This window comes from Lissotriton helveticus, chromosome 7, assembly GCF_964261635.1.
Source record: "Lissotriton helveticus chromosome 7, aLisHel1.1, whole genome shotgun sequence".
Classification (NCBI taxonomy): Eukaryota; Metazoa; Chordata; class Amphibia; order Caudata; family Salamandridae; genus Lissotriton; species Lissotriton helveticus.
Window position 1 is genome coordinate 936,327,617 of NC_136068.1, and position 14,737 is coordinate 936,342,353.

Sequence of the window (14,737 nt, forward strand, 5' to 3'; positions counted from 1 at the left end):
GATGGATAGCTGTTTAGGATACTCGGCGGTCTTGCAACTCCATCCAATTTTCAAAAGGAGCCCAATGCTTTCCCAGTATACTGCCTAGCTGCCTTGCAGTCCTTTTTACATATAGTTACCTAGTGCATAATTGCTGATTTCTCCTCCTCCTGTGTTTCCTCGTCACCCAGGGCGATTGGTCACGTGCTGTCCTGACATCATAAAGCTAGAGCAGGATGTCATCTGACATGAGGGACAATCAGTTGCCTAGCAAGCACTAAGATACATTTATCATGGTATTGAACTGGGTTGCAGGGTAAACAGGGCGCCCAGCTGAAGACCTAGATGGTGAGATGAATGAAACTGGCGCATTATTTGAGACTTGTGCATCTGTTTGAAGGTGCAGTTAATCACAATGTTCTCGACTTCTCTATAGCTTAACTGATAAGGATGTACTAAGATGAAGATGTTAAGATGTTGTTTATAGTTTTTATTATTCCCACTAACAGTAGCGTAAACCTTCCTCCCTCAACTTATCAGATCACTCAATTGCTATTGGCGTATCATAACCTGTAAGAATTGCACTGAGAAGGGGATGCCGTCACTTGGCTGGCAATCACATCTTTTTATCTAGGTCCTGATGTAGGTGCTAGTGTTGTGTAGAGAGTGGTAGCAAATGAGGCATAGGATTGATGTAATGTAATGTGTATACTTGCAAAGCGCACTGTTGCCAGACGGCGTCCTGGCGCTGTATACCGCTGGGGAACCAGTCCTGGCTTTCCCTGTGGGATGGTCCCTGCTGGGAATCCCCAAGGTGGAGCCAGGCATCCCCGGCGTTGAGGGGGCCGTTGTGGAGATTAGGCAAGCTAATGCCCAGAGTTGCAGAGTGGGACCCCTGGTTAGAGTAGGCACTGACGTGAGAATTATCGAGTCCGCTGACCCTGGTCCATGACCCTGCCGCGTCGGGAATCGAACCCTGGTCCTGGGCCGACTTCTGCTTTTGGGTCTGCCGCTTCTAACCAGTGAGCCATTGAGAGATGTACCCCAGGCTGAACATGAAAACTGAGAAAACATGAAAACTGAGATTCTAATTTTTAGTAGGGTGTGGATTTTCACAATATCCATAGTACTGATTATCAAGCCTTAGAAAATCTGTTTTTTATTACTGTGCATTCGTTTGAAAATATTCAAGTTCTAATGCACTAACAGTGGACTTTTCCATCTGCAGAATATACTGAATGACCAGAGATGGCAGTGCTGCGGAAGAGAATTTGTCTGCATTGCTGAGACCAAAAAAAAAACCAGGAAGCCTTTTCTCAGCACTCTGCCTTCCTTCATCAATTTAAATGGTAAGTCAAACTCGAGTTAGTGGGGTCTTGGCATGATTATCTTTGTCAAGACTCTACCAAAATGGATGACCTTACGGTGATCATCATATTTTATCAGACTTTGTCTCCGAAGCTGAGAAAGCCTGCGTTAGATACCTGTGCTAACAATGTGTCATCAGAGGACATTACTGTCTTTAAGGCTGGAAAGAGTTTCCTTAATTTGGAGCCATGGCCTTACTTTCTCAAGGAGTGAAGCTCATTTGACCTGTTTCCCTGCATTCTGTGTCTGGGTCTCTGATACTCCAGATGGATAGCTGTTTAGGATACTCGGCGGTCTTGCAACTCCATCCAATTTTCAAAAGGAGCCCAATGCTTTCCCAGTATACTGCCTAGCTGCCTTGCAGTCTTAATTACATATAGTTACCTAGTGCATAATTGCTGATTTCTCCTCCTCCTGTGTATCCTCGTCACCCAGGGCGATTGGTCACGTGCTGTCCTGACATAATAAAGCTAGAGCAGGATGTCATCTGACATCAGGGACAATCAGTTGCCTAGCAAGCACTAAGATACATTTATCATGGTATTGAACTGGGTTGCAGGGTAAACAGGGCGCCCAGCTGAAGACCTAGATGGTGAGATGAATGAAACTGGCGCATTATTTGAGACTTGTGCATCTGTTTGAAGGTGCAGTTAATCACAATGTTCTCGACTTCTCTATAGCTTAACTGATAAGGATGTACTAAGATGAAGATGTTAAGATGTTGTTTATAGTTTTTATTATTCCCACTAACAGTAGCGTAAACCTTCCTCCCTCAACTTATCAGATCACTCAATTGCTATTGGTGTATCATAAACTATAAGAATTGCACTGAGAAGGGGATGCCATCACTTGGCTGGCAATCACATCTTTTTATCTAGGTCCTGATGTAGGTGCTAGTGTTGTTTAGAGAGTGGTAGCAAATGAGGCATAGGATTGATGTAATGTAATGTGTATACTTGTAAAGCGCACTGTTGCCAGCCGGCGTCCTGGCGCTGTATACCGCTGGGGAACCAGTCCTGGCTTTCCCTGTGGGATGGTCCCTGCTGGGAATCCCCATGGTGGAGCCAGGCATCCCCGGCGTTGAGGGGTCCGTTGTGGAGATTAGGCAAGCTAATGCCCAGAGTTGCAGAGTGGGACCCCTGGTTAGAGTAGGCACTGACGTGAGAATTATCGAGTCCGCTGACCCTGGTCCATGACCCTGCCGCGTCGGGAATCGAACCCTGGTCCCGGGCCGACTTCTGCTTTTGGGTCTGCCGCCTCTAACCAGTGAGCCATTGAGAGATGTACCCCAGGCTGAACATGAAAACTGAGAAAACATGAAAACTGAGATTCTAATTTTTAGTAGGGTGTGGATTTTCACAATATCCATAGTACTGATTATCAAGCCTTAGAAAATCTGTTTTTTATTACTGTGCATTCGTTTGAAAATATTCAAGTTCTAATGCACTAACAGTGGACTTTTCCATCTGCAGAATATACTGAATGACCAGAGATGGCAGTGCTGCGGAAGAGAATTTGTCTGCATTGCTGAGACCAAAAAAAAAAACAAGAAGCCATTTCTCAGCACTCTGCCTTCCTTCATCAATTTAAATGGTAAGTCAAACTCGAGTTAGTGGGGTCTTGGCATGATTATCTTTGTCAAGACTCTACCAAAATGGATGATGTTACGGTGATCATCATATTTTATCAGACTTTGTCTCCGAAGCTGAGAAAGCCTGCGTTAGATACCTGTGCTAACAATGTGTCATCAGAGGACATTACTGTCTTTAAGGCTGGAAAGAGTTTCCTTAATTTGGAGCGATGGCCTTACTTTCTCAAGGAGTGAAGCTCATTTGACCTGTTTCCCTGCACTCTGTGTGTGGGTCTCTGATACTCCAGATGGATAGCTGTTTAGGATACTCGGCGGTCTTGCAACTCCATCCAATTTTCAAAAGGAGCCCAATGCTTTCCCAGTATACTGCCTAGCTGCCTTGCAGTCCTAATTACATATAGTTACCTAGTGCATAATTGCTGATTTCTCCTCCTCCTGTGTTTCCTCGTCACCCAGGGCGATTGGTCACGTGCTGTCCTGACATCATAAAGCTAGAGCAGGATGTCATCTGACATGAGGGACAATCAGTTGCCTAGCAAGCACTAAGATACATTTATCATGGTATTGAACTGGGTTGCAGGGTAAACAGGGCGCCCAGCTGAAGACCTAGATGGTGAGATGAATGAAACTGGCGCATTATTTGAGACTTGTGCATCTGTTTGAAGGTGCAGTTAATCACAATGTTCTCGACTTCTCTATAGCTTAACTGATAAGGATGTACTAAGATGAAGATGTTAAGATGTTGTTTATAGTTTTTATTATTCCCACTAACAGTAGCGTAAACCTTCCTCCCTCAACTTATCAGATCACTCAATTGCTATTGGCGTATCATAACCTGTAAGAATTGCACTGAGAAGGGGATGCCGTCACTTGGCTGGCAATCACATCTTTTTATCTAGGTCCTGATGTAGGTGCTAGTGTTGTGTAGAGAGTGGTAGCAAATGAGGCATAGGATTGATGTAATGTAATGTGTATACTTGCAAAGCGCACTGTTGCCAGACGGCGTCCTGGCGCTGTATACCGCTGGGGAACCAGTCCTGGCTTTCCCTGTGGGATGGTCCCTGCTGGGAATCCCCAAGGTGGAGCCAGGCATCCCCGGCGTTGAGGGGGCCGTTGTGGAGATTAGGCAAGCTAATGCCCAGAGTTGCAGAGTGGGACCCCTGGTTAGAGTAGGCACTGACGTGAGAATTATCGAGTCCGCTGACCCTGGTCCATGACCCTGCCGCGTCGGGAATCGAACCCTGGTCCTGGGCCGACTTCTGCTTTTGGGTCTGCCACCTCTAACCAGTGAGCCATTGAGAGATGTACCCCAGGCTGAACATGAAAACTGAGAAAACATGAAAACTGAGATTCTAATTTTTAGTTGGGTGTGGATTTTCACAATATCCATAGTACTGATTATCAAGCCTTAGAAAATCTGGTTTTTATTGCTGTGCATTCGTTTGAAAATATTCAAGTTCTAATGCACTAACAGTGGACTTTTCCATCTGCAGAATATGCTGAATGACCAGAGATGGCAGTGCTGCGGAAGAGAATTTGTCTGCATTGCTTAGACCAAAAAAAAAACAAGAAGCCATTTCTCAGCACTCTGCCTTCCTTCATCAATTTAAATGGTAAGTCAAACTCGAGTTAGTGGGGTCTTGGCATGATTATCTTTGTCAAGACTCTACCAAAATGGATGACGTTACGGTGATCATCATATTTTATCAGACTTTGTCTCCGAAGCTGAGAAAGCCTGCGTTAGATACCTGTGCTAACAATGTGTCATCAGAGGACATTACTGTCTTTAAGGCTGGAAAGAGTTTCCTTGATTTGGAGCCATGGCCTTACTTTCTCAAGGAGTGAAGCTCATTTGACCTGTTTCCCTGCACTCTGTGTGTGGGTCTCTGATACTCCAGATGGATAGCTGTTTAGGATACTCGGCGGTCTTGCAACTCCATCCAATTTTCAAAAGGAGCCCAATGCTTTCCCAGTATACTGCCTAGCTGCCTTGCAGTCCTAATTACATATAGTTACCTAGTTCATAATTGCTGATTTCTCCTCCTCCTGTGTATCCTCGTCACCCAGGGCGATTGGTCACGTGCTGTCCTGACATAATAAAGCTAGAGCAGGATGTCATCTGACATCAGGGACAATCAGTTGCCTAGCAAGCACTAAGATACATTTATCATGGTATTGAACTGGGTTGCAGGGTAAACAGGGCGCCCAGCTGAAGACCTAGATGGTGAGATGAATGAAACTGGCGCATTATTTGAGACTTGTGCATCTGTTTGAAGGTGCAGTTAATCACAATGTTCTCGACTTCTCTATAGCTTAACTGATAAGGATGTACTAAGATGAAGATGTTAAGATGTTGTTTATAGTTTTTATTATTCCCACTAACAGTAGCGTAAACCTTCCTCCCTCAACTTATCAGATCACTCAATTGCTATTGGTGTATCATAAACTATAAGAATTGCACTGAGAAGGGGATGCCATCACTTGGCTGGCAATCACATCTTTTTATCTAGGTCCTGATGTAGGTGCTAGTGTTGTTTAGAGAGTGGTAGCAAATGAGGCATAGGATTGATGTAATGTAATGTGTATACTTGTAAAGCGCACTGTTGCCAGCCGGCGTCCTGGCGCTGTATACCGCTGGGGAACCAGTCCTGGCTTTCCCTGTGGGATGGTCCCTGCTGGGAATCCCCAAGGTGGAGCCAGGCATCCCCGGCGTTGAGGGGGCCGTTGTGGAGATTAGGCAAGCTAATGCCCAGAGTTGCAGAGTGGGACCCCTGGTTAGAGTAGGCACTGACGTGAGAATTATCGAGTCCGCTGACCCTGGTCCATGACCCTGCCCCGTCGGGAATCAAACCCTGGTCCCGGGCCGACTTCTGCTTTTGGGTCTGCCGCCTCTAACCAGTGAGCCATTGAGAGATGTACCCCAGTCGGAACATGAAAACTGAGAAAACATGAAAACTGAGATTCTAATTTTTAGTCGGGTGTGGATTTTCACAATATCCATAGTACTGATTATCAAGCCTTAGAAAATCTGTTTTTTATTACTGTGCATTCGTTTGAAAATATTCAAGTTCTAATGCACTAACAGTGGACTTTTCCATCTGCAGAATATACTGAATGACCAGAGATGGCAGTGCTGCGGAAGAGAATTTGTCTGCATTGCTGAGACCAAAAAAAAAACCAGGAAGCCTTTTCTCAGCACTCTGCCTTCCTTCATCAATTTAAATGGTAAGTCAAACTCGAGTTAGTGGGGTCTTGGCATGATTATCTTTGTCAAGACTCTACCAAAATGGATGACCTTACGGTGATCATCATATTTTATCAGACTTTGTCTCCGAAGCTGAGAAAGCCTGCGTTAGATACCTGTGCTAACAATGTGTCATCAGAGGACATTACTGTCTTTAAGGCTGGAAAGAGTTTCCTTAATTTGGAGCCATGGCCTTACTTTCTCAAGGAGTGAAGCTCATTTGACCTGTTTCCCTGCATTCTGTGTCTGGGTCTCTGATACTCCAGATGGATAGCTGTTTAGGATACTCGGCGGTCTTGCAACTCCATCCAATTTTCAAAAGGAGCCCAATGCTTTCCCAGTATACTGCCTAGCTGCCTTGCAGTCTTAATTACATATAGTTACCTAGTGCATAATTGCTGATTTCTCCTCCTCCTGTGTATCCTCGTCACCCAGGGCGATTGGTCACGTGCTGTCCTGACATAATAAAGCTAGAGCAGGATGTCATCTGACATCAGGGACAATCAGTTGCCTAGCAAGCACTAAGATACATTTATCATGGTATTGAACTGGGTTGCAGGGTAAACAGGGCGCCCAGCTGAAGACCTAGATGGTGAGATGAATGAAACTGGCGCATTATTTGAGACTTGTGCATCTGTTTGAAGGTGCAGTTAATCACAATGTTCTCGACTTCTCTATAGCTTAACTGATAAGGATGTACTAAGATGAAGATGTTAAGATGTTGTTTATAGTTTTTATTATTCCCACTAACAGTAGCGTAAACCTTCCTCCCTCAACTTATCAGATCACTCAATTGCTATTGGTGTATCATAAACTATAAGAATTGCACTGAGAAGGGGATGCCATCACTTGGCTGGCAATCACATCTTTTTATCTAGGTCCTGATGTAGGTGCTAGTGTTGTTTAGAGAGTGGTAGCAAATGAGGCATAGGATTGATGTAATGTAATGTGTATACTTGTAAAGCGCACTGTTGCCAGCCGGCGTCCTGGCGCTGTATACCGCTGGGGAACCAGTCCTGGCTTTCCCTGTGGGATGGTCCCTGCTGGGAATCCCCATGGTGGAGCCAGGCATCCCCGGCGTTGAGGGGTCCGTTGTGGAGATTAGGCAAGCTAATGCCCAGAGTTGCAGAGTGGGACCCCTGGTTAGAGTAGGCACTGACGTGAGAATTATCGAGTCCGCTGACCCTGGTCCATGACCCTGCCGCGTCGGGAATCGAACCCTGGTCCCGGGCCGACTTCTGCTTTTGGGTCTGCCGCCTCTAACCAGTGAGCCATTGAGAGATGTACCCCAGGCTGAACATGAAAACTGAGAAAACATGAAAACTGAGATTCTAATTTTTAGTAGGGTGTGGATTTTCACAATATCCATAGTACTGATTATCAAGCCTTAGAAAATCTGTTTTTTATTACTGTGCATTCGTTTGAAAATATTCAAGTTCTAATGCACTAACAGTGGACTTTTCCATCTGCAGAATATACTGAATGACCAGAGATGGCAGTGCTGCGGAAGAGAATTTGTCTGCATTGCTGAGACCAAAAAAAAAAACAAGAAGCCATTTCTCAGCACTCTGCCTTCCTTCATCAATTTAAATGGTAAGTCAAACTCGAGTTAGTGGGGTCTTGGCATGATTATCTTTGTCAAGACTCTACCAAAATGGATGATGTTACGGTGATCATCATATTTTATCAGACTTTGTCTCCGAAGCTGAGAAAGCCTGCGTTAGATACCTGTGCTAACAATGTGTCATCAGAGGACATTACTGTCTTTAAGGCTGGAAAGAGTTTCCTTAATTTGGAGCGATGGCCTTACTTTCTCAAGGAGTGAAGCTCATTTGACCTGTTTCCCTGCACTCTGTGTGTGGGTCTCTGATACTCCAGATGGATAGCTGTTTAGGATACTCGGCGGTCTTGCAACTCCATCCAATTTTCAAAAGGAGCCCAATGCTTTCCCAGTATACTGCCTAGCTGCCTTGCAGTCCTAATTACATATAGTTACCTAGTGCATAATTGCTGATTTCTCCTCCTCCTGTGTTTCCTCGTCACCCAGGGCGATTGGTCACGTGCTGTCCTGACATCATAAAGCTAGAGCAGGATGTCATCTGACATGAGGGACAATCAGTTGCCTAGCAAGCACTAAGATACATTTATCATGGTATTGAACTGGGTTGCAGGGTAAACAGGGCGCCCAGCTGAAGACCTAGATGGTGAGATGAATGAAACTGGCGCATTATTTGAGACTTGTGCATCTGTTTGAAGGTGCAGTTAATCACAATGTTCTCGACTTCTCTATAGCTTAACTGATAAGGATGTACTAAGATGAAGATGTTAAGATGTTGTTTATAGTTTTTATTATTCCCACTAACAGTAGCGTAAACCTTCCTCCCTCAACTTATCAGATCACTCAATTGCTATTGGCGTATCATAACCTGTAAGAATTGCACTGAGAAGGGGATGCCGTCACTTGGCTGGCAATCGCATCTTTTTATCTAGGTCCTGATGTAGGTGCTAGTGTTGTGTAGAGAGTGGTAGCAAATGAGGCATAGGATTGATGTAATGTAATGTGTATACTTGCAAAGCGCACTGTTGCCAGACGGCGTCCTGGCGCTGTATACCGCTGGGGAACCAGTCCTGGCTTTCCCTGTGGGATGGTCCCTGCTGGGAATCCCCAAGGTGGAGCCAGGCATCCCCGGCGTTGAGGGGGCCGTTGTGGAGATTAGGCAAGCTAATGCCCAGAGTTGCAGAGTGGGACCCCTGGTTAGAGTAGGCACTGACGTGAGAATTATCGAGTCCGCTGACCCTGGTCCATGACCCTGCCGCGTCGGGAATCGAACCCTGGTCCTGGGCCGACTTCTGCTTTTGGGTCTGCCGCCTCTAACCAGTGAGCCATTGAGAGATGTACCCCAGGCTGAACATGAAAACTGAGAAAACATGAAAACTGAGATTCTAATTTTTAGTTGGGTGTGGATTTTCACAATATCCATAGTACTGATTATCAAGCCTTAGAAAATCTGGTTTTTATTGCTGTGCATTCGTTTGAAAATATTCAAGTTCTAATGCACTAACAGTGGACTTTTCCATCTGCAGAATATGCTGAATGACCAGAGATGGCAGTGCTGCGGAAGAGAATTTGTCTGCATTGCTTAGACCAAAAAAAAAACAAGAAGCCATTTCTCAGCACTCTGCCTTCCTTCATCAATTTAAATGGTAAGTCAAACTCGAGTTAGTGGGGTCTTGGCATGATTATCTTTGTCAAGACTCTACCAAAATGGATGACGTTACGGTGATCATCATATTTTATCAGACTTTGTCTCCGAAGCTGAGAAAGCCTGCGTTAGATACCTGTGCTAACAATGTGTCATCAGAGGACATTACTGTCTTTAAGGCTGGAAAGAGTTTCCTTAATTTGGAGCGATGGCCTTACTTTCTCAAGGAGTGAAGCTCATTTAACCTGTTTCCCTGCACTCTGTGTGTGGGTCTCTGAGACTCCAGATGGATAGCTGTTTAGGATACTCGACGGTCTTGCAACTCCATCCAATTTTCAAAAGGAGCCCAATGCTTTCCCAGTATACTGCCTAGCTGCCTTGCAGTCCTAATTACATATAGTTACCTAGTTCATAATTGCTGATGTCTCCTCCTCCTGTGTTTCCTCGTCACCCAGGGCGATTGGTCACGTGCTGTCCTGACATCATAAAGCTAGAGCAGGATGTCATCTGACATGAGGGACAATCAGTTGCCTAGCAAGCACTAAGATACATTTATCGTGGTATTGAACTGGGTTGCAGGGTAAACAGGGCGCCCAGCTGAAGACCTAGAGGGTGAGATTAATGAAACTGGCGCATTATTTGAGACTTGTGCATCTGTTTGAAGGTGCAGTTAATCACAATGTTCTCGACTTCTCTATAGCTTAACTGATAAGGATGTACTAAGATGAAGATGTTAAGATGTTGTTTATAGTTTTTATTATTCCCACTAACAGTAGCGTAAACCTTCCTCCCTCAACTTATCAGATCACTCAATTGCTATTGGCGTATCATAACCTATAAGAATTGCACTGAGAAGGGGATGCCATCACTTGGCTGGCAATCACATCTTTTTATCTAGGTCCTGATGTAGGTGCTAGTGTTGTTTAGAGAGTGGTAGCAAATGAGGCATAGGATTGATGTAATGTAATGTGTATACTTGTAAAGCGCACTGTTGCCAGCCGGCGTCCTGGCGCTGTATACCGCTGGGGAACCAGTCCTGGCTTTCCCTGTGGGATGGTCCCTGCTGGGAATCCCCAAGGTGGAGCCAGGCATCCCCGGCGTTGAGGGGGCCGTTGTGGAGATTAGGCAAGCTAATGCCCAGAGTTGCAGAGTGGGACCCCTGGTTAGAGTAGGCACTGACGTGAGAATTATCGAGTCCGCTGACCCTGGTCCATGACCCTGCCCCGTCGGGAATCAAACCCTGGTCCCGGGCCGACTTCTGCTTTTGGGTCTGCCGCCTCTAACCAGTGAGCCATTGAGAGATGTACCCCAGTCGGAACATGAAAACTGAGAAAACATGAAAACTGAGATTCTAATTTTTAGTCGGGTGTGGATTTTCACAATATCCATAGTACTGATTATCAAGCCTTAGAAAATCTGTTTTTTATTACTGTGCATTCGTTTGAAAATATTCAAGTTCTAATGCACTAACAGTGGACTTTTCCATCTGCAGAATATACTGAATGACCAGAGATGGCAGTGCTGCGGAAGAGAATTTGTCTGGATTGCTGAGACCCCAAAAAAAACCAGGAAGCCTTTTCTCAGCACTCTGCCTTCCTTCATCAATTTAAATGGTAAGTCAAACTCGAGTTAGTGGGGTCTTGGCATGATAATCTTTGTCAAGACTCTACCAAAATGGATGACCTTACGGTGATCATCATATTTTATCAGACTTTGTCTCCGAAGCTGAGAAAGCCTGCGTTAGATACCTGTGCTAACAATGTGTCATCAGAGGACATTACTGTCTTTAAGGCTGGAAAGAGTTTCCTTGATTTGGAGCCATGGCCTTACTTTCTCAAGGAGTGAAGCTCATTTGACCTGTTTCCCTGCACTCTGTGTGTGGGTCTCTGATACTCCAGATGGATAGCTGTTTAGGATACTCGGCGGTCTTGCAACTCCATCCAATTTTCAAAAGGAGCCCAATGCTTTCCCAGTATACTGCCTAGCTGCCTTGCAGTCCTAATTACATATAGTTACCTAGTTCATAATTGCTGATTTCTCCTCCTCCTGTGTATCCTCGTCACCCAGGGCGATTGGTCACGTGCTGTCCTGACATAATAAAGCTAGAGCAGGATGTCATCTGACATCAGGGACAATCAGTTGCCTAGCAAGCACTAAGATACATTTATCATGGTATTGAACTGGGTTGCAGGGTAAACAGGGCGCCCAGCTGAAGACCTAGATGGTGAGATGAATGAAACTGGCGCATTATTTGAGACTTGTGCATCTGTTTGAAGGTGCAGTTAATCACAATGTTCTCGACTTCTCTATAGCTTAACTGATAAGGATGTACTAAGATGAAGATGTTAAGATGTTGTTTATAGTTTTTATTATTCCCACTAACAGTAGCGTAAACCTTCCTCCCTCAACTTATCAGATCACTCAATTGCTATTGGTGTATCATAAACTATAAGAATTGCACTGAGAAGGGGATGCCATCACTTGGCTGGCAATCACATCTTTTTATCTAGGTCCTGATGTAGGTGCTAGTGTTGTTTAGAGAGTGGTAGCAAATGAGGCATAGGATTGATGTAATGTAATGTGTATACTTGTAAAGCGCACTGTTGCCAGCCGGCGTCCTGGCGCTGTATACCGCTGGGGAACCAGTCCTGGCTTTCCCTGTGGGATGGTCCCTGCTGGGAATCCCCATGGTGGAGCCAGGCATCCCCGGCGTTGAGGGGTCCGTTGTGGAGATTAGGCAAGCTAATGCCCAGAGTTGCAGAGTGGGACCCCTGGTTAGAGTAGGCACTGACGTGAGAATTATCGAGTCCGCTGACCCTGGTCCATGACCCTGCCGCGTCGGGAATCGAACCCTGGTCCCGGGCCGACTTCTGCTTTTGGGTCTGCCGCCTCTAACCAGTGAGCCATTGAGAGATGTACCCCAGGCTGAACATGAAAACTGAGAAAACATGAAAACTGAGATTCTAATTTTTAGTAGGGTGTGGATTTTCACAATATCCATAGTACTGATTATCAAGCCTTAGAAAATCTGTTTTTTATTACTGTGCATTCGTTTGAAAATATTCAAGTTCTAATGCACTAACAGTGGACTTTTCCATCTGCAGAATATACTGAATGACCAGAGATGGCAGTGCTGCGGAAGAGAATTTGTCTGCATTGCTGAGACCAAAAAAAAAAACAAGAAGCCATTTCTCAGCACTCTGCCTTCCTTCATCAATTTAAATGGTAAGTCAAACTCGAGTTAGTGGGGTCTTGGCATGATTATCTTTGTCAAGACTCTACCAAAATGGATGATGTTACGGTGATCATCATATTTTATCAGACTTTGTCTCCGAAGCTGAGAAAGCCTGCGTTAGATACCTGTGCTAACAATGTGTCATCAGAGGACATTACTGTCTTTAAGGCTGGAAAGAGTTTCCTTAATTTGGAGCGATGGCCTTACTTTCTCAAGGAGTGAAGCTCATTTGACCTGTTTCCCTGCACTCTGTGTGTGGGTCTCTGATACTCCAGATGGATAGCTGTTTAGGATACTCGGCGGTCTTGCAACTCCATCCAATTTTCAAAAGGAGCCCAATGCTTTCCCAGTATACTGCCTAGCTGCCTTGCAGTCCTAATTACATATAGTTACCTAGTGCATAATTGCTGATTTCTCCTCCTCCTGTGTTTCCTCGTCACCCAGGGCGATTGGTCACGTGCTGTCCTGACATCATAAAGCTAGAGCAGGATGTCATCTGACATGAGGGACAATCAGTTGCCTAGCAAGCACTAAGATACATTTATCATGGTATTGAACTGGGTTGCAGGGTAAACAGGGCGCCCAGCTGAAGACCTAGATGGTGAGATGAATGAAACTGGCGCATTATTTGAGACTTGTGCATCTGTTTGAAGGTGCAGTTAATCACAATGTTCTCGACTTCTCTATAGCTTAACTGATAAGGATGTACTAAGATGAAGATGTTAAGATGTTGTTTATAGTTTTTATTATTCCCACTAACAGTAGCGTAAACCTTCCTCCCTCAACTTATCAGATCACTCAATTGCTATTGGCGTATCATAACCTGTAAGAATTGCACTGAGAAGGGGATGCCGTCACTTGGCTGGCAATCACATCTTTTTATCTAGGTCCTGATGTAGGTGCTAGTGTTGTGTAGAGAGTGGTAGCAAATGAGGCATAGGATTGATGTAATGTAATGTGTATACTTGCAAAGCGCACTGTTGCCAGACGGCGTCCTGGCGCTGTATACCGCTGGGGAACCAGTCCTGGCTTTCCCTGTGGGATGGTCCCTGCTGGGAATCCCCAAGGTGGAGCCAGGCATCCCCGGCGTTGAGGGGGCCGTTGTGGAGATTAGGCAAGCTAATGCCCAGAGTTGCAGAGTGGGACCCCTGGTTAGAGTAGGCACTGACGTGAGAATTATCGAGTCCGCTGACCCTGGTCCATGACCCTGCCGCGTCGGGAATCGAACCCTGGTCCTGGGCCGACTTCTGCTTTTGGGTCTGCCGCCTCTAACCAGTGAGCCATTGAGAGATGTACCCCAGGCTGAACATGAAAACTGAGAAAACATGAAAACTGAGATTCTAATTTTTAGTAGGGTGTGGATTTTCACAATATCCATAGTACTGATTATCAAGCCTTAGAAAATCTGGTTTTTATTGCTGTGCATTCGTTTGAAAATATTCAAGTTCTAATGCACTAACAGTGGACTTTTCCATCTGCAGAATATGCTGAATGACCAGAGATGGCAGTGCTGCGGAAGAGAATTTGTCTGCATTGCTTAGACCAAAAAAAAAACAAGAAGCCATTTCTCAGCACTCTGCCTTCCTTCATCAATTTAAATGGTAAGTCAAACTCGAGTTAGTGGGGTCTTGGCATGATTATCTTTGTCAAGACTCTACCAAAATGGATGACGTTACGGTGATCATCATATTTTATCAGACTTTGTCTCCGAAGCTGAGAAAGCCTGCGTTAGATACCTGTGCTAACAATGTGTCATCAGAGGACATTACTGTCTTTAAGGCTGGAAAGAGTTTCCTTAATTTGGAGCGATGGCCTTACTTTCTCAAGGAGTGAAGCTCATTTAACCTGTTTCCCTGCACTCTGTGTGTGGGTCTCTGAGACTCCAGATGGATAGCTGTTTAGGATACTCGACGGTCTTGCAACTCCATCCAATTTTCAAAAGGAGCCCAATGCTTTCCCAGTATACTGCCTAGCTGCCTTGCAGTCCTAATTACATATAGTTACCTAGTTCATAATTGCTGATGTCTCCTCCTCCTGTGTTTCCTCGTCACCCAGGGCGATTGGTCACGTGCTGTCCTGACATCATAAAGCTAGAGCAGGATGTCATCTGACATGAG